General features: G+C 41.3%; 1 protein-coding gene across 1 annotated transcript in view; it reads right to left on the minus strand.

The window, feature by feature from the left end:
• Positions 1-19,808, minus strand: part of RNF144B (ring finger protein 144B) — an 867,397-nt gene that overhangs the window by 673,286 nt on the left and 174,303 nt on the right. The gene's annotated exons all lie outside the window — the stretch shown is intronic.

Below are 19,808 nucleotides of genomic sequence, written 5' to 3' on the forward strand. Positions count from 1 at the left end.
AATCCTGTACCATCACTTTTACCCAGGCTGCCCCTGTCAGGTTGGGAAATGAACAGAAAAAGGTACATATAGATTAACATGTTACCCCTAGAAACATCTATATTTTAAATGAGAATGGTAACCAAAAAGACAGTGTTTCATCCAAAGGAATAAATCTCTAATGGTTGAATGTGAGGCACTGTGGAGAGATTTTGTTATCTCTTTGCACCAAAAAAGTCATCTCTCATAGCTTTTAACAGAAGGCCCAGCCAGCTTTTTCTCCTTCTGCTCCCCCACCCCAACTTTTTCTTTCTGGTCTATGCAACTGACCACACTCTGAAATGCACCTACTGTGCTTTCCTTTCCTCTATGCCCCTCAGCAACCACGCTTTTAAGTTTAGAGGATCTTTCTTTCTGACCCTAAACTCAATTATGACGTTCTCCTCCATCCCTATACATACATGCTTAACAAAAATCAAGCTAGCCACCATGTAAGTACCAGAATTATAGCTCTTTACACTAATTTATAATTGACAAAGTGTTCCCATCCAACAGGTAACGGGAGGAAAATGAGACGCAGTAAATTACCTGAGGTCACAGGACTAACTGGCAGCAGGATTCAGACCCCTGGTTCCCAGCAACCCAAGGACTGTTCTGAAAACTACGGAAGAAGAACCTGAAGACCAGAATGACACTGCCATGGAAATGCCCTAAGGCCCCACACCTACACCTCCAGGCCCACAGACCTCCCATGGGGACCAAAGGCAAATCATATCTACAGCCAGCACTGGTGCCCTCACTTTCACTGGGGTTGGGGGAAGGAGATGGAAGATAGAAGTACTGTACATGTCAGGCCCCGAGATAGCCCCTGATTTAAGGGGACCTTAAATACTTAAGACAAATCCCACCCTGAGCAGAACAGGACCCAGAGTACCATTTCCACATCCAGATTCAACCTTGAAAACCCATGAGATAGGGGAAGAAAGAAGAGCTCTAGAAAGCAAAAAATTGGGGCAGTAAAACCATGTTCTTGATTCCAGATTTCTTAATCCTCCCTGAGGACAGCTCACGCAAAAGAGCATTCTAGGCTGTTGTGAAAGAAGGGGAACCACCACATAATTTTTGGGTTTTTCACTGAAATCCCCTACTATGATTTAACCATACACCCACCAACATCCATTCCTCCCATTAGACCATCCCTACTAGGGCTTCCTCTTTGGCACACAACAGAGCTGCCTTGCCCGTCCTGGGCCAGCCCCTCCTCACACCACACAGTAAAGCCTTTGTAAGAGCTGGCACTCCTTTCCGGCTGGGGAGAGCCCAAGACCTGGGAAGAGATTCTCTGCCCTAAACCAGGAAGGAAACACCTGAACACCTTTCAGCCCTGAGTGCTTCACCATGGAGGAGGAGGTGGTAAAGGGGAATAGGAGAATTGGAAAGAGTTATTGAGAAGGGCCACCCATTTCTGAGAGTGCAGTCCTGTCAGTGGCTCCTCTTAAAACTCTTTTCCAGGGGCTTCCCTGGTGGCGCAGTGGTTGAGATACCTGCTAATGCAAGGGACACGGGTTCGAGCCCTGATCTGGGAAGATCCCACATGCCGCGAAGCAACTAGGCCCGTGAGCCACAACTACTGAGCCTGCGCGTCTGGAGCCTGTGCTCCGCAACAGGAGAGGCCGCGACAGTGAGAGGCCCGCGCACCGCGATGAAGAGTGGCCCCCACTTGCCACAATTAGAGAAAGCCCTCGCACAGAAATTAAGACCCAACACAGCCAAAAATAAATAAAAATTAAAAAAAAAAAAAAGTAAAATCAATCTCCAAAATATTAAAGAAAAAAAAAAAAACTCTTCCACATCCATGTGAAATGCTTTCATCTGACAGCTGGGCAAGTGGCCCCAGCTCTCTAGGGAACCCCAGTGCCCACACTACCCTCCCCTGTTATACTGCATACCTAGAGATAACGTCCACACAGGCATCCAAAGGCAGAAAAAGAAGCAGGCCCGAAGCTTATTCAATTAAGATCATATCCAGAAGCCTTGTCAGCACAAAGGTGAGGTTGTGGTCGCTGCTGCCCTGGGACAACAGCTGCGCTTTAGCGGTTTCTTTCTTTATGGCCTGCCGCTGCCTTGGCATAACCTTGCTTCCAAAGGCCCGTATAGGCACCGGATAGACATATATGTACCCATGTACACCGGTATACATATATTTATATACATTTCTGTGTATATATTCACATATATACATACAGCGTCGGCTCTCGGTATCCTCTGGGGACTGGTTCCAGGACACACACGAATACGAACTCGTGGACGCACAAGTCCCTTACATAAAATGACCGTGGACGCACAAGTCCCTTACATAAAATGACCGTACCGTCTCCCGGTTCCGCCCCCGAGGGTTCCGCCCCCGCGGGTTCCGCCTCCCACTGATCCGAAATTGACGCGTAATCCTTCAAGTGTGTGACTAAATGGGACTACAAAGGAAAAGAAAAATAACAATACACTATACTTCTGTTAAACTTTCTACCTTTATCAAAAACTTTTACACCTATTACGGTATTGTTTCATTCCTAACTCATGAGGTAGATTGGACAGATGTTATTAGGAGCCGTATTTCACAGATAAGAAGATTAAACTTCAAATACAGTATGTTGGTTTGAGTCATAACTAGAATCCAGGTTGAATGACATCCATGTCATCCTGCACCAAACAGATATTGCTTAGTAACTGTACAATTAAATATGGTGCAGTCTGAGATATAAAATTCCATGTTTTATTGATATAAACCCATTTTAAGAATTATTGTTGCTGATAATACCCCCTGCAGATCACTTTTTATCTCTAGAATTAAAATTGGAGTAGAAGTGAGCAAAAATTATTTGGATACTACCTATCCTAAAAGAGCCATTTGATCTATTACTCTTAACCCTACCTGCATATTAGGAATCAACTAAGGATCTTTTTAAAAATATCAGTGCCTGGGCTTCACAACACTGAGCATTTGAAGTAGACTATCTGGGGATGGACAGAGCAAAGCAAGTTTTTAAAGCTCCTTGTTGGAAGTTAATATGCAACCACAAACTTAGTTGGCACAGGAGTACACAATGGCAACCAACGCCAGATCATTTTGTACATTTTGTGCATGTACATGTCCCAGGTCTATAATCCAAATGTCCCCAGGTTTACCGGCTATTCAGAGTCACCCTTTTCATCAATACTCAAATAAAATGACTCGAGCTACCATCTAACATAGGCTGAGAAATCCAATCACCTCCCTGATATTTTTAAGGAGTCTAGGAACCATGTTCTCTTGGTTCATATCACTCCAAATTCCTGCTGTTGCTGGTTTCTCAGTCCTACTTACCATCTTGCTTTCTGAAAATGCTGACCTTTTTCCTCATTCTATCCCCTCACCTTTGGCCACCACCTTCCTACCTCCTTTCAACACCCAAAGCAACTGTATCGCTACTACTTCATGGAACAAGCCTTTACTAAAAGCTTAGGTTTAATAGAAGAACACTACCAATCCTAAAGAAAAACTTATCACCGGGTATTAGGCATTACAGTTCTTGAAGTTTCTCCATCCTGTCACAGGGGATTCCTGCTGGCTGGATTTTTTCCCTTAGCCAACAACAATTTATTATGTTACCATATTCAACCAGACTTTTCTATCATCCTTTGTCTTCTCTCAGTCCCAGGGGTTCTCACCATTTTTCTACCAAGCTACCACCCAAGCAAGCTCACATTCACTTAATTTTTTTTAAATTTTAACCGAAATGATCCATCCAGTATTTTTTTTTAATTTATTTATTTTATTTATTTATTCTTGGCTGCATTGGGTCTTCGCCACTGCGCGTGGTCTCTTCTCTAGTTGCAGCGAGCAGGGGCCACTCCTCGCCGCGGTGCACGGGCCTCCCATTGCGGTAGCCTTTCTTGCTGCAGAGCACGGGCTCCAGGCGCACGGGCCTCAGTAGTTGTGGCTCACGGGCTCTAGAGCGCAGGCTCAGTAGTTGTGGCACACGGGCCTAGCCGCTCCGCGGCATGCGGGATCCTCCCGGATCAGGGTTCAAACCCAGGTCTCCCGCATTGGCAGGCGGACTCCCAACCACTGCGCCACGAGGGAAGCCCTATCCAGTATTTTCCTAAACAAAAAATTCATTACAGGGCTTCCCTGGTGGCGCAGTGGTTAAGAATCTGCCTGCCAATGCAGGGCACACGGGTTCGACCCCTGGTTTGGGAAGATCCCACATGCCGCGGAGCAACTAAGCCCGTGAGCCACAATTACTGAGCCTGCGCGTCTGGAGCCTGTGCTCTGCAACGGGAGAGGCAGCGACAGTGAGAGGCCCGCGCACTGCAATGAAGAGTGGCCCCCGCTCGCCGCAACTAGAGAAAGCCCTCGCACAGAAACGAAGACCTAACACAGCCAAAAAATAAGTAAATAAAAAATAAATTAATTAATTAATTATTTTTAAAAATCTTTAAAAAAAAAAAATTCATTACCTTTAACACCTGGTAGAAGCTTTGAAGTTACTGTTTTTCTTTGATTTGTCACAGACTGAGTTTGTAGACTGTGATCCCTTCCCTCACCACTTTCTTATGTATATATTTATATATGTAATTTATAGGTGTGTGTGTGTGTATATATATATGCATATATATATATATATACACATATATATGGGTATATATATGCATATATATGTATGTGTGTATATGTATATATATGTATATGCGTATGTATGTGTGTATGTATATGCATATATATACGTATATATGGGTATATATATGTGTATATATGTATGTATATGTATATATATGTGTATATGTGTGTGTGTATATATATATATATATATGTGGCAGGCAATCATTGGCTGTCATGTGGAAGACTGGTTAGAACCTTAGGAAACAAGGGACATGACAGGCAAGTTTTGGAGAGTCCATAGGGAAGAGACAACTCTAAAACATGTGGAGACATCTTGAGAGAATTAGGCAATTTCAAGGAGCAGCCAGAAAAGGCTAATTGGTGGGCCAAAGGTGAAGTGCTTGAGCGCTGAACCATCAGAGAATGTCCCAAGGCCAATTTCATTTAAGGCAACCTAAGATCTTTCCTCAAGCAATCAAAAATATTTACCAGGAGGGGATCTACACTCCCAGGGAAGCTGTGCAGTGCCAGACACTGAGCTGGGTACTTTTATCACAAGCCTTCAAGATAGGGTATGATGGAATTCTTTGGCCAAGATGCCTTCCAGACATCCCATCTATCTCCAAATTACAAAATCTTCCTCATCGGTTTTTGGTAACGGAGGAAGGCAGCCTCCTACTCATGACCTTCAGGGTGTTAACTAGCAAACCTGGCAATTCTGGACTGTATGTAGTAGTATCTATTGCACTGTTTGGCAGAGTACATAACCAAATCAGGACGATTTCAGAAATGGGGTATCTTGCCATGACGGATGACCTAGAATTGGGGAACTACAAGAGAACTAAAAAAGTCATCTAATTCACCTCTTCACGACATAAAGGAACTGGGGTCTTTTGGATGCTCTTGGATTCTTAGTTGTAGAGTTGAGGCAACTTGTCTCCTGGTTTCCTGCTGTGGGATGTTTTGTGAACAAACAAGCTGTCATAAAGTGTACCTTCAATTAATCTTTATTCTCCGTGACAGTAGAAGAAGACTTAAGATGTGAAATGAACTATATTTCAATAACAAAATCATGATGGAAAAGAAGTATGTTTCCTGACACAAGTGCCGTTTCCTTTCTGGCTACACTGCCATCTTCTTCTCTCTTTCTCCCTGATACCACATCCATCTACCCACCCCCACCCTACCCAATATATATCGCAATGCCTGAAAACAGAGCCTCTCTTCTGACAACTGCCCATGAAAACCGCCTAGAAAAAGGCAATGATTCAGTCTGACCCCAGGATGAATTAATAACAAAACACAGAGCCCTGAACAAAACATGGCCTTAGTTTTGTTGACTTAAGAGATTTTATCCCAGCATATTTTCTAAACTTTATCACCTCTAGATCTGCTACTTGCTCTGCTAAAAATGTAAAAAAAGGTAAATAAGTGCCAACCTTACCTATTAAACCATAAACATAAAATTTCCAGCATTTTGATAAAATACTAGGCCATCCTCCAAGGAAGTTTATCTCAAACACACACACACACACACACACACGCACACACAAAAGTATAAACTTTCCAAGCTGGGCACAGTGAAAAATGACAGTGAATTGAGTGGGAGTCAGGAGGCCTAGATATAGTGTCAGCTCTTTTGCTGACTGACATAAGACACCATCCCAGGGGGCCTTGCTTTCCTTACCTGAGATCAAGAACCAGACCAAGAATCCCTAAAGTTCCTCCATCCACAAGTTTCTTTGACTCCATATAATTATACAGATATCCTCTGTGATATCCTGAGTGATGTGACTTAGGTTGGGTCATCAAAAAGGATGGACATGCCTCCCTGGGTTACCTTGGCAAAGCATATTAAGAAACTGAATGTTGATAAGAAAAATTAATGTTGAAAATTAGGGTCACCCTACTTGCCTAGGAGTCTGCTTTGCTTGAAAGGAAAACCTCAGAAGCTCAGTGGCCGTGGGTCATTATTGAGGCTGTGGGATTCTTTCCTCACAACCCAAGTGTTGCCTTGCCCAGCACATCGGGGGCCTCTTCTAATACTGGCTCAGAGGGCACTAACCCCCTACACTCTGTTTTCCTTAAAATTTTCTTTATAAACATTTAACTACATCCCACCCCTGCTTATCTTAAATGAATGTACCAGGCATGGCTCCTCTTGGTCCATAGCCAGAAAAATAAGGAGACAAACAATTCATGGCTACTTTATGTCTTTCTGAGCAAGGAAGAAGCAGCAGAAGAGAAGACTCAAATAGGAAGATGGCATTGGAAATAATGGAAGAACCAAAGAGGGAAAAAAGTACTCATAACTTTTGGCTATTCCTAAGTCAGGAATAGGTAGTCAATTGGGAAGGAACCAAGCAGTGGCCTCTCTACTATTTATATGTCAGATTAATTATGGAAGCTGATGGGTAAGTTGTATGATTTGCCTAATAGAGTATACACTTCTCAAGTGCATGCATTCAAGAGGCCCTAATACTCAACACATAATTTGGTGCATGGCATTCTGGCAGCCTTCCAACATGCCTCAACTTCAGATATGACAAAAATGTTGAAATCAGTGAGGCCTTAAAGAAGTGACCACATTACTGATAGTAGAATATTTAGGATGCATTCTTGCTATAACAAAGCTCAAAGGTGGCAGAGGAGGCCGAAGTTCTGTTGTGCTTTTCCCTTTCTCCCTTTCGTCTCAGAATTTGAGCATACAGAGTGTTGTGGACAGAATGTTTGTGTTCCCCGCCCCGCAAATTTATATGTTGAAGCCATAACTCCCAATGTGATGTTATTTGGAGGTGGGGTATTTGGGAGATACTTAGGTTTAGATGAGGGCACGAGGATGGGGCTCCCATGATGGGATTAATGTCCTTATAAGAAAGGGAAAAGAGATCAGCACTCTCTCAAAGAGGTCATGTGAGTGACAGCAGCCTACAAGCCAAGAGAAGAGGCCACAGAATGAAACTTACTTTGCCAGGACCTTGATCTTGGACTTCCCAGCCTCCAGAACTATGAGAAATACATTTCTATTGTTTGACACCCCCCCCCCCCAGTCTGTGGTATTTTTTTGTGGAAGCCCAAGCTGACAAATACACCAAGACCCAGAAGTCACAGTCCTTCAATTAAATTCTTTACCGAGGCTTCGGTGCATGACATAGTGCATGGGATGTCTTGAAGCCTGAGTTTAACCAACACCACAAATCAGGTCAAATAAATCCCAAGGGTTGCAGGTTACTGAGTAGAGTTTTCCAGATAAACAGACCTCTGCTGCCTCCTCATTCCTCTGTCTAATTTCCAACGTGGAGTTTCCTTCACAGACCATGAGGCAGATCCGGATTCCTCTGACGAATCTGACCATTTGGCTTTTCTGTAGCATTCCATTCGGCACTGAGTTACACACCATCGTGGACTTTTCATGTTTTTGTTTTGTGCCTTAAATGTCTCTTCTCCCTGAAGATCAATTATAAGCACCTAAAGTGCAGAGACCACATCTCATTTGGTTTCAGCCTCCACAAAGTCCAGCACAATACTTAGTATGTAATAGGGAATCAGTATGTCTTGGATTTATTGGTCAAATAAAGAGTAACAATTTTTGTGGTCAGGCAAAGAGCAAAAATTTGCTACAGGTCTCACCTGTGTCAAGAAAAGCCCTGCCAGGGCTTCCCTGGTGGCGCAGTGGTTAAGAATCCACCTGCCAATGCAGGGGACATGGGTTCAAGCCCTGGTCTGGGAAGATCCCACATGCCGCAGAACAACTAAGCCTGTGCGCCACAACTACTGAGCCTGTGCTCTAGAGCCCGCAAGCCACAACTACTGAGCCCACACGCCACAACTACTGAAGCCCACGTGCCTGGAGCCTATGCTCCTCAACAAGAGAAGCCAAAGCAATGAGAAGCCCACACACCGCAACAAAGAGTAGCTCCCGCTTACCACAAGTAGAGAAAGCCCGCGTGCAGCAACGAAGACCCAACGCAGCCAGAAATAAATTAATTAAATAAATAAACAAATTTATAACAACAAAAAAAGAAAAGACCTGCCATCGTTTACAGACAAGATACAGAGCTTTGCTCTTACTCAGCATCGCACCTAATAGCAATAATTGCTCATATTTGCCTGGCACTTCATAGCATACAAAGTGCCTTCAAAAAGATTGATTCCTACAGGTTTCTCCCCACAAACCTGGCAAACATGATCCTCATATCAGAGCCTCTCCTGTCAGGGTGAATGGAATTGTAAAATCCACCTCATTAAATACCACCTATCTCTCTCCAATCCTCTCAACCAAATCCAGCAATATTTCCATGATTAAAGTAAAAGCGTGAGGCTTTAAAAGTTCTATTTACTCACAGATAGGAGTCATGAGAGAAGACCTCTATACATGACCTGGACAAGGCAAATAATTTAAAAGCAGACATAATCAGCTTCCTCACATTCAAAACTCCCTCTTGATTGAGGGCTGACTGGAGCCCTTTGTCCCTAGGAAGGTAGAAGAAGCAGAATCTACTCTGCCGTGGAACCCTACACATGAGTGAAAGGTTCTTGGAGATAGGTAAATGGTTTACCTATTTCTTTTATGAACAATAGAACCAGACAGCCTTTAGGGGAAAAATAAATCATAAAAGGGTAACATTGTATTTTTAGCCAGAGGGGTGTATGCAAAAGAGGAAAGACTTGCCAAAATTCCTTTGTCCAATGTTACAAACAAATCTCCAATTTGTTACCCCCAATGAGTGCTTTCACTAAGCAGGCCACCCCCAAATTGGAGATTCAGGATCAGCATTTTTTTTTTTTTAAACTAAACGAATAGAACAGATTACTTCAACAGAAAACAGAGCACCTCACAGTCAGAAAGTAAGAATTGCTTCATAAAACTTTTGAAATTTTATATGTAAAACTGCACTAGATCTTCTTGTCAAATATATTTCTTACTACAGTGCTGAACAAAAAAATGTTTGAAAGTTTTGCCCTAGCTGTAGCAAGGTTGCTGGTGGAGTAGTACTGTTTGCGCTCTCTTTTTTCCTGGTATTAGCCCAATAAAAGAACAGTATTGTTTGTTTTCTGATAGAGGAGCACTTGCCCTGGGAGCAGCCGGGGCAGGGTGGTGTAAGCCCTCGATTCTGGCCTATGAATCGTGGCTGCATCATTGCCCAGTAGATAGGCCTTAGGCAAGTTACTTCACCTCTCAGAGTCTTTCTTCATCATTCTATAGGGATACCTGCTATTTCCTTCAAGAGTCTCAAAAAGTAATAAATATATTGCCTACAAAGTACCTAGCAAAGTACCTACAAAGATATTCAATAAATGTGACTTCCTGCCCTGTCCACACTTCCCACCCCACACCACCCCTTCTGTAGTGCTGTAGGGATGGCCTCTGCATTTTCCCACTTTTCTTAGGCGGGGCTCTGTTGATCCTGAAAAGTGCTACCAAACAATCCAACTGAGTCATCTCCAGAAGCAGTCACTGACTCAAAATGAGGCGAACACATAATTCACTCAAAGTGTTCGGAAACACATGTCTCAAAGAATATGTGAAACAAGACCTCCAGAAGGACTGTTATTTGTCTTGGCTTGCACAGAGTAAAGGTCTAAGAGAAATGTTTTGTTAGATGAATGGTTTCAGTGCCTTCAGGGGCTCTGAAAAACATCAGTTTCATATTCTAAGCAATAAAAACGACTTCTATATCTCCTCCAACTGACTCCACATTCCTTGTAATCAAGTGGTTTCCACAGCACCCAGGAAGGACTCTCAATAAATATTAACTAGGGAAGAACAGACCAGGAAAAACTCTACTCTTCTCCTTTTCTGGCTTAGCCATTTCACTCTGAAAGGTCAGAGGCCTCATCTGTTCCTATGGAAACCCCCCGTGAGAATCCAACCCGATTTAGCCTCTTTCCAACACTCAGTGAGATGTTAACTTTTCCTAACTATGAAAGATTAACTGTCCCAAATTCCAATACCTTGAGGGAAGCAAGTTAATCATAGGTGGCCTCCTGCTGTGTCACCCATCCCAACAGAGTTTTCCCAGCTGTATTTCTTCTCAGAACCTTCTAGTTGCTCCTCAGCAAGAATACTGTCTGTTCTCACCGTCGCTGTCTTTCCCTGGCTCTCTCTCCCCATGTCCGTTCTTTCCTGAAACCTTCCCCAGGTCTCTTGTCAGAATACTTCTACTTGTCTTTGCATCACTTTGCTAGTTTGTTTATACCTTCCCCAGATCCCTTACTACATTGGGATGTGTGTTACAATGACTTGAAAAGATGCCCATCCTCCCCCATAGACACTGAGCACCTTCAGAACGTGGACTGTGTCTCAACTGTTATCACCCCTCCCCTGAGCTCCATTCATAACACAGTGCCTGACCCATCATGCACATTCATCGCAGGTTGTTGAACTGGCTTGACCACAGTTCTCTGTACCGCTTCAGTTGCTCATTTGTGCCTAAAACCAAGTCCCAGGGACTTCTTTCTTCTCCGTAATATCAGGAGAGAACATTTTAAGACAGGAAAGAAACAGAAGGGCCAGAGAAGAAAGGAAGCTAGAGACAAAACCAAAAAAACTTCCTTCTGTAACATTCATAGCTGTACTTCACGGCTCTGTCTGCCACATCTGCCCATTTGCCCATTCACCACCTCCTCAACTATGCTTGAGAGACTGGCTTTACCTGAAAATCAGCTCCCTCACACTGGAGCTTTCAAAGGCTTCCTGGATTGCTAATGAGAATGACACTGCATTTCAATTTAGGGTCCTTTTTACCATAATCTCAAAGCATTTTCTAGCTAAAGAACCAAACTTGATTAAATCACACGTTCAATTTGCCTCCCAGCCACATTCCTAACATTCAGGTCTTTGGAGGCAGGCTAAGCTGAGACCCTGAAGAAGGAGAGGGTGTCCTGCAAAATCATGACTGCCCACTCGGCTCTCTCCGTGCATCTACCCTTCCTCTGGTCACCCACAGGCTGGCCTTGCAGCTGCTACTGTCACCAATGTAATGCATGATGTTGCCCGGGAAGCAATGCTGGGAACCTTTTTGCAGCGGCTGGAACAATGTTTCTGACATATGTTCCCATGGCCAGAACAATGACAAGCCTCCTTTCAACTCGCTTTCTTCCCTTGCAGGTTTGGAGAATGCTCTTTGTGAGGCCTGGCTGAGTCACAGATGGACACAGGGCTCAGGACTGCCCCCCTCCCATCCCTCCCCACCAGGATGCCTAAGGCATTTGCATATGGTGAATCCTCCTGCCAGGCTCTTTACAAAAGCAAAAGAAAGGCATTGTTTTCCTTTCAGGGCCAGGTGGCTTTGACGATTAGTTCGTTCCACTAACAAGAGCAGCCTGAGGAGATTAGACAGAAAGGCCAGTTTCCCTCCACAATGATTTCACCCAGTGCTTATTTGAAGAGGCTCAGTAGCCCAGGGGCTCTGTGGCTACATCAGATTTCAATCTGGCCAGCACTCTGCACTTCTCAAAGGAGGTAGGAACCAAGGCTTTAAACTAGTTATAGACCTTTGCAGAGATCCCACCCTGGCTTGCGCAGCTAGGATAATATCTGGGGATTGTCACCTCTATTAGGGTTAATATATCTGGAAAAATACACAATACAGCCCAGACCCCCACATACACGTCCTCAAAAACCAAGGCACAGGGATATGTTTATTCATATCCATCATGGTTTATGGCACCACCTTGGGCCCAGCTACTGAAATAGAAGCCCAGAAGTCATTCTGGCTGCTTCACTTTTCCCCATATCTAGTGGGTTAACTCTATCTAAATGGCTCTCTTCCTCTTCCTCTCTTCTCCATCCTGTTGTTGCTAAGCTCTATGCAGCTGGTTGTATTAAGTTCGTTGCTTTTCTTCCTGCCTCTCCCTGAACCTCCTTCCACAAAGCTGTCAGAATAATTTTTCTAACGTTCAAGTCCAATTCCATCACTCCCTTGCTCAAAATTCTTCAGTAATGCCCATTTGTCTTGGAGATAAAAGCTGACTGCTTCAGGTGGCTTCAGGATTTGGTTCTTCCTTACTTGTTCATCCACCCTTATATCCCAACTTCTCCCTAGACTCCAGTGACTCTAAATGGCTTTGGGCTCAGCATCCCTGCTAGGCTCTTACATACCTCCAAAGGTGCTCTTTTCCTTAGAATGCATCTACTCTCTGGTTTGTTCCCAGTGCTCAAGACCGCCAAATATTCCATTAACTTACCTAATTTCATTCTGCTCCCCATGACCAAACCAGGACACATGTTAGTCCATTCTTATCTATGTTGTTTCCTTAATCGGTCAAGGTTAGCAGAAGTTTGAGAAGTTCATTTTGCCCACTCCACCATCCCCAAACAAGAAAACCTTAAGGGATATCCCACAGGGTGGAATCTAAGAGTAAAGATGACCAGGTGGCAGGCAGAACAGAGGCAAAGAGGAACTGGGTCCTTGGTAACTTTGAGTGACTGAGTAAAGCCTGTCTGGAGCCTACTTCATATCTGGACTTTTCAAGTTCATCAGCCAGTAAATTCCCTGTATTGTTTAAGCCTGTTTGAAGGCTGTTCCATCTATTACAATGCAGAGAACCTTATCTGATACAGCAGAAATGAAGAGTATTATCTTTGAAAGAAGCAGCTTTCCTTAGAATAAATGATAAAATAATATGAAACCAAGGGAGTTCAGCAAATGCAGCATTGAATAGAGTCAAGAAGCTTGAATTCTGGACTTCCCTGGTGGTTCAGTTAAGACTCCACGCTCCCAATGCAGGGGGCAGGGGTTTGATCCCTGGTCTGGGAACTAAGATCCAGCATGCTGCATGGTGCGGCCAAAAAAAAAAAAAGCTTGAATTCTAAATAAAAATTTGTCCACAACTTCTAGGGGCCCTAATTTCTTATGCTTTATTCTTCTATCTATAAATTGAGCCTATTCCTACCAACTCCTTCCTTATTTTATAACACAGTTGATACTAATGAAGCCTTGGAAGATGTTTTAGTCTGTTCTGGCTGCTATAACAAAATACCATAGATTGGGTGACTTATAAACAACAGAAATTTATTTCTCAACATTCCTCAGGCTGGAGGTCCTAGATCAGGGTACCAACATGGTAGGGTTCTGGTGAAAGCTCTCTTCCATGTTGCAGACTGCCAACTTCTAGCTGTGACTTCACATGGTAGTGTGGGGGGGGGGGGGATCAGGCTAACTCTCTGAGGTCCCTTTTATAAGGGCACTAATCCCATTCATGAGGGCTCCACCCTCATGACCTAATCACTTTCCAAAGGCCCCACCTCCAAATACCTTCACCTTGGGCGTTAGGTTTCCAACATATGAATTTCAATACATGAATTCAGACCATAGTGAAAGAGTTCTTCTGTTCCTTTGTATATACATTTAGTCATTAAAAAAAAAAAGACAAAAAAATCTTTTAGTGGGTACTTACTATTTGCTTGGCAGTAGGTATTTATATACGTAGAAAAACCTGAGACATCCTCTAGGCTAGGGTTTGGCAAACTCCAGCTCACAGGCTAAATCTGGCCCCACTTGCTGTTTTTGTAAATAAAGTTTTATTGGAACACAGCTGCACCTATGTGTTTACATAATGTCTGTGGCTACTTTCACACTGCAACAGCAGAGTCGAGAAGTTGCCACAGAGAACATAGACCTGCAAAGCCTAAAATATTTACTATCTGGCTCTTGACAGAAAAAGTGTGCCAACCTCTGCTCCAGGCTATTCACCACTGCTAAAACTCTGGTTACAATAAACCTCCCTTTTCTGAAGAGCCATAGTGAAGTATACTCCACCAACTTTTGTGTAACACAGTCCCAAATATCAAATTACACTCCTCCCAAAAAAAGCATGGGGGAGAAAGAAAAAAATGTTTTTAAACATACATTCAGTTGAATGCATTTTGAGTTTCCAGAATTAATTGGTACCGCAAATGAGATGCAGACCCCGTGAATCATCATTAGGATCCTCCTTGAGAGATGGGCAAAAACCACCCCAGCTGGTGTCAATGAAAAACCAAGTGTAGAAAATATGACTCATTAACAAAGAAGAGAGGTTTGTTTGTTTCTCCTCCATCCTTTCCCCTGGTGTAGTTTACTTCTCAGAACAATGATTTGATTTCAAGGAACTAGCCCAAGACTAGAAAAGAAAAGTAAACCCCAGTCCATTTCTGAGTATGAATGCAAAAGCTGAAATCTAGAAATTAGGCCCCTGGTTTAATTTTTTCTGTATTGGTCTATGGTGACCCACAGGTAAGCTTCTAGCCTAAATATCCCCCTTTTCATTATGCAATAGAGGCTTTTTCCAAGCTCTTTTCAGATGCTAGAGGGATTAACCACATAATCACTAACATTGTTATACAGTGGAATAGAAATAGCAGACTACTGAATCCAACAAATACCTGTATGAATTTGTTTTGGCACTTATAATGTATGCAATATAGAAGAATATATTCCTCTTCTCTGAACCGTGATTGCCTCAACAGTATGCAGACACTAACTCGTAGAACTGTTAGAGAACACGTGTGTGGTCACACATGAAAGTATCTAACACAGTTGCAGGCACAGAGCTGTTTTCCAATAAATGTGGCTTTCTTTCTTCTTCCTTTCAACCTTCTATACCTCAGAAAATAAAAAGCGTACCCTAATTTGAACAACAGAATCACAACCTCCTACTATTTTGAGTCTTTCCTGTGTTAAAGGAAAAACAGAAGTTAAAAGTTGAGAGATATAAAGAGATTTAATTGTGTTCTGGGATTTTCTCGCCCTAACCCCACCATTACCTCCTCTCCCAACCCCAAGATTAAACATGAGAATAGGTTTCTATTTCTAAATGAACAGAATGCTGCAGGCATCAATCAGTAGTAACCACTAATGGAAACTTGGTCACTAGTACCCACTCCAAGGCTGACAGGTTTGGATCTAATTGGCAGTCTGCTTTAGAGTAGCCAAAGAATATACACATCTGTGTGTGTCATACACATCACAGATCAAAGTAGAGGCAAACTTGCTAGTGGCCACGGGGCTTTGATTGCCAAAATTAGGTAGGCAGATCTGTGGGTTTTGTTTAGGGACAGGTAAATGCTCACTAGCTTATTTAGAGAAAACCTCTAGAAGACCCTGATTTAGCTAGTTTGGACCCAAAACATGAAGGTACAAGAAAAAGTATTCAGAGTAGCTGGCCACTTGGGTGGTCAGAAGGAGAGACCAGCTTATGTTCATCCTGCCACCACGTACGTTGGAAATTAATATTCTCTTCTGGGCTTCCATGTAATGAGTGACTTAGGCTTTTCAGTAAGAAATATGCCCCAGTCTCAAGCTCAGAAATGTCAACTATACCTAAAAACACTCAAATCCATTATTTGTAGGAGAAAACAAAATTTCTCCTTTTACTAAAAACCAACAAAAAGAATGCTTTTTTCTAATTCCAGCATTATGCAGAAATACCTATCCACCAGAATTTAAATGATAAATGCTCCCATTGAATATTGTTAATCTTTTTAGTGTCATAGCCTCCTAAAAATTATGGAAACCTCTTTCCAGAAAAATATATATGCAACACAATTTTACACACAATTTCAGTACTGACAGACTTCCTGAGGACCTCCCAGGAACCCTCTTGGGCTCTATACTTCCTAGATTAAAGATTACTGTATTAAATCTATTAAACAGAAGAACAAAACCATTTGCCAAATGATAGTTTACCACTATAGGTCTGTCATTACTTCTAATTTATGACAGTCATAGCCAATTGCCCATTCCTACAAGGATCTCCAGCTCACCAATCAAAAATTACTGCCTATCTAATATCATCCACTGTGAGAACTCATAGGAATATCTGATCATTTAATTCACTCATCTAAATATGAACAGACTACTAAGAAACATCAAACATTTGAGAGAAGTCTGCAGCACAAAAGAAGTAAACTATGGTAAACTTTTTTAAAAGTACAGTTCCGACTAGTATCCTTAGAGAGATTAGAATAGATATTACACCTATAACAGGATGTTCTGCAAAAGGAGAATATGAACATAAAAAATAATTACTGGAGATTAAAAATATGATTGCTAAGATACACAATAAAATAGAACAATTACTGGAGATTAAAAGTATGATTGCTAAGATACACAATAAAATAGAACAGTTGAATAGAACAGTTGAAAGGAAGTCTCCCATAAAGGAGAACAAAAAGATGGAAAACATGAGAGGAAAGGTAAAACATGCAGGATTAAAACAGAGGATTTAATATATAATAGGAGTTTAATAAGAGAAAATGGAGGCAAAGAAATAACAGAAGGAAATTTCCTAGGGCTTAAGAAGAAAACATGTCTTCACATTGAAAAGATTTACCAACTAAGAAGGAGGAAGGAAAAGGACTCATAACTCTAAACATTACTGTGAAAGTTAAGAACAGCGAAAGATAAATCCCCTACAGATTAAGATATGGAATTAATATCTTTAGAATTCTGAGGGAAAAGCATTTACAATCTAAAATTCAATACTCAGCCAAACTCTCTATTGTGAGGGAAGACTAAAAAAATTTCAGACAAGGAAGGACTAAGAAAGTTTGCCTCCCACACATTTTAGTTGAAGATTTACTCCAGCAAAACAAGGGGATTAACCAAGAAAAAGAAGACAAGAGACCCCGGAAATAGTAGATCAGAACCAGGAATAAGAAAAGATGTCTCAGCATGACAGCTATGGAGCTGGCCTAAAAGTATAAGTTGAGGCAGGAAGAAGTGGTGATCTGGGAGGGAAGTCACTGAGGGAAGAGTACACACCATAGAATAGACAGGATTTGAGAAGAGGAAGTACCTGAATATACGATAAAGTTCACAAGTGCAATAAAAAACATACAAAATATACTCAGGGAAAAGCAGAAAGTTATATAACAAAGTCATGTACCAATAGAAAGGAAATTAACCAGTTAGAACAGTACCTTGATGGATTCTGTAACAAAGAACAGAATAAGTCTCAAGTAAAATACAGAATGATTTAAATGACTCTTAAATGAATGATTTAAATGAATGACTCTTAAATGAATGAATTAACCAGTTAGAACAGTACCTTGATGGATTCTGTAACAAAGAACAGAATAAGTCTCAAGTAAAATACAGAATGATTTAAATGACTCTTAATGACTCTTAAAAGTGATAATGATCTAATGATAGATACATGTTTCTTTTATCAATTAGAGAAAGAAAAGGCAATCAGAAACTCCAGGATAAACAAAAACTATGCAAAAAAGGTATGGAAAATGTAGCATTTTTAACAATTAGTGAAGTATAGGAAAGAACAATCCATTTGAGCATTCTCCTTTAAGTGGTTCTTTTATTAAGGAAATATAATCATACCACACAGCTTGACTCTATAAAGAAAATAAGTATTTATAAAAATGAAAATATTTACTAGGTTTCAATTTTTAGAAACAATCTCTTGAAAGTGTAAACATAAAAGACAAAATAAAAAATAAATATGTCTTGAAATGTATTGATAATAATAAAAATAACAGTAACAACAAATATTTAATGAGAATTTACTATGTATCAGATACTGAACTTAGAATCAGCCTCTATTCCTATCTTTTAGGTAGAAAAAGTAAGGCATAGTGAGGTTGTATCACTTGCCCAAGGTCATGCAGATAGTAACGTGTGGGTCAAACCTCCAGATACTCTGCCTTTAGAGGCAGAGTTCTTCCCGCTATACTATCCTTTCTCCTTTGTTTTTACTAAAAACATTAAAAGTACCACTGATAGATTTTACAAATTAAAAGTGGGAGAGGGTGAGGAGAAAAGGAGGAAGGAAGGATTAAGGATGTTAACAGCCTTTTTTACAAAGTAGGGAGTCAAGATACAGTCTAGTGGATGGGAAAGGACATGGAGGTTTTAATTCTTAAGCTTGTAAAGGTAACCAAGAAAGGAATTAAAAGTAATGATGTAACAATATTGGGAGGAGGTAGGAAGGATAGGAGGGAGTTTGTGTAAGTGAGCTAAATCCTCATAACTAGTAGCAAGAAATCAATTCATATTGTGGTTATATTAAAAGGAACTTCCCAAACAAGAATTTGTGGTGTATACATACTATTTAGACTTATAGAGGCACCACTAGATGAACACAGAACCAAACTGATTAAAGGTTGCCTGGGGAGTGGACTAAAGATGGAAAGAGGTCAGAGGCTCTGTTGTTATTACACTATTGTATTTTTAAATTTTATGTTAATAATATATGCTAACATGTATTAAAATATGAATCTTATTTTGACTTAAATAAAATAGTTTTAAAAACACATAAGCAAAAGCCACCAGAAATACAAGGGAATTGATAAAAATGAGAGCATGGGGGAGAGGGAAACGAATACCTTCCTCGCATGTAGATAAAGTAGACTAATAGCAAACAAAGATAAAACAGAATTGTATAACAGCATTAATAAGCAAGATTTGATATTTATATATCAAACTTTGTACCCTTCAGAAGAAGAAGATGGTGACATAGGAGGTTCCTGAACCTACTTCCTTTCACAGACACAGCAAATGTACAACTACACACAGAGCAATTCCCTCTGAAAGAAATCTAGAAATGAGCTGATCAACTCCTGTGCACCAGGCAAACAAGAAAACACCCACATGGAAATGGGTAGGAAAGGCTGAGATATATTCTCACCGTAAACCCCACCCCTGGCATAGTGACATACAATTGAGGAGGAATGCACAACTCTCAGCTTCTCTCTGAGGAATCAGAGTTTGGACCAAACATCTAGCACCTCAACTTTTAGAACTAGGACTTCCACCTGAAGGATGACCCCCAAAATACCTAGCTCTGACAGCCAGTGAGGTTTGTGTCCACAAGACCCACAAGACTATAGTAAACAAAGAAATAGGTTTTTTTGCTTTTGTTTTTGGCTGCGCCATGAGGCATGTGGGATCTTAGTTCCCCAATCACGGATTAGACCTGCACCCCCTGCATTGGAAGCGCAGAGTCTTAACCACTGGACCACCAGGGAAGTCCCCAAAGAAATAGTTCTTAAGTGGCATTTATTAAAATATTTTGGATGCTATCAAAGTTGTATTGAAAGGAAAAATCATACCTTTAAATGCTTTTATAGCTAAACAAGAAAGAATGAAAATAAGTGAAGCATTTAACACAAGAAGTAAATAAAATTAAAAAATTAAGTAGAGAAAATATAATAAATATTTAAAATAAATTGATGAATTAGAAAGCAAAA

The sequence above is a fragment of the Balaenoptera borealis genome, assembly GCF_965194805.1.
Source record: "Balaenoptera borealis genome assembly, chromosome: 12".
Taxonomy (NCBI): Eukaryota; Metazoa; Chordata; class Mammalia; order Artiodactyla; family Balaenopteridae; genus Balaenoptera; species Balaenoptera borealis.